The sequence below is a fragment of the Austrofundulus limnaeus genome, unplaced genomic scaffold, assembly GCF_001266775.1.
Source record: "Austrofundulus limnaeus strain Quisiro unplaced genomic scaffold, Austrofundulus_limnaeus-1.0 Scaffold761, whole genome shotgun sequence".
NCBI classification, from domain to species: domain Eukaryota; kingdom Metazoa; phylum Chordata; class Actinopteri; order Cyprinodontiformes; family Rivulidae; genus Austrofundulus; species Austrofundulus limnaeus.
Window position 1 is genome coordinate 30,738 of NW_013953163.1, and position 1,805 is coordinate 32,542.

The following is a 1,805-nucleotide window of genomic DNA, read 5'->3' on the forward strand; positions in this document are numbered from 1 at the left end:
TGAGTCATCAAAGGTAGAAGCTATGTTTGTAAGCGTATGAGATCCAACTGACAGTGAGAGCGCAGACCTGGGACTGTGCTGGTTCTGATTTTGATTAGAAAAATGATAAAAACTAAATCTACACTAATCCTCCTTTTTCATAACTTTTCTAAAACTAACGATTCTAGCCATAAGCTAAAGTGCCTGTAAACTGAGTTTAATAACATCTAAGACTAGGGCTGCCACGATTAGTCGACGACTAATTGATTATTAAAATAATCGATGACTAATTTAATAATCGATTAATCGTTTTCTTTTTTTTGTTCTTTACTTTGTTTTTCTCTCCAAACTGCTTTGACACCTTTCACTGCCACGTCTGCCTTTCTGTCCTTGACACACATGCACAGTAGTGGTAACTGGGGTAGGTCGTGGACATCACAAGACAATATACAGACAGGCTATGGTATCATGGCTACCTGGAAACGGAGCTGAAAAGTGTGGGATCATCTTAAGAAAATGAAAGAGAAACCTGTGCAATGAAATAGAGCAGAACTGGCCTTCCACAGCAATTATTTTTAGTTAGCATATAGCTAAACTCTAACCATGGTTATATAATAGCAGCTGCATTCTGGCGTGATAAGCTCTATGTTTTATATTCAATTAACGTATGTTCCGATTAGTCGACTAATTGAAAAAAATAATCGGTGATTAATCGATTATTAAAATAATTGTTTGTGGCAGCCCTATCTAAGACTGGTTTACTCTTTTTACTGGTTTACTTTCTAAGTGTTTATATTTACAATACTTCACGTTGGACTTGAGGTGTTAACTGTTAATGTTTTATCTCATAAAGTACTGGTTATTAGCCTTAATTTGTACATAAGTTAGCTACTTTGTTCTGTAAATAAATGTCCTTTATTTTAGAAAATTGAACTGACTGGGATTACAAATTACTGAGTCTGTCTTTTCTCACCTTCATTCTGGGAGGTATTGATCTTTCATAAAAAGAACCTGTGTTTCCTCATTAGTTTGAGAAGTATGTAAAAGAACGCTGGACTTTTCTTACACAGTTGTTTCCCTTCTCTTCAGCAGCTCTTCATGTTCTGTAGAAGCCTTAAAAAACWGATTTAACCAAGAAAATAAAGGATTTGGTTCAAACAGTGGTCTTCTTTTGCCTGCGCTGAAACACAACCCCTCGGCAGTATTGGTTTTTACATCTTTTAAATAATTTGACTCCAAGGGAAATCACCATTGCAAGTCGAATCAGGTATGTCAAAGCAGAGAAAGATGGAGAACATACAGGATGGTGGCCCTGCAGGACCAGAACTGGACACCCATGGTTTAAACAGACTACCAGTACATCGTATTTGTCTGAATGATCCAACAATCATTTCCCATAAAACTACTAAAATTATTCCTTCAAGCACATCCCTTAACATGTACAGCACACTGTCCTTCTAGTTTTGTGTCACAGTAAATAGCTTCACTAGCTTATGGCTAGCTTTACGCCTCTCAGTTGTTTGTTTACATCATGTTACACAGCTCCACGTTTGAAGAAACCCAAACACACCACCAGCTGTAGAGCACGGTGGTGGTGGGTTGATGATTTGGGTTTGTTTTGTAGCTCCAGGACCTGGACACCTTGCAGACCCTCAGTCGATTCTGGGCTCCTCTATGGACCGGAGTCAATGTGAGTCTGTCCGTCTGACAGCTGAAGTTTAGAATGATGATGCAGATTAATAATCCCAAACACAGCAGCACATCCAAGCAGAATGGTTGAGAATGGTGAGCTGAGCCTGACCGTCAGAGAGCTGAGCAGAGACAAG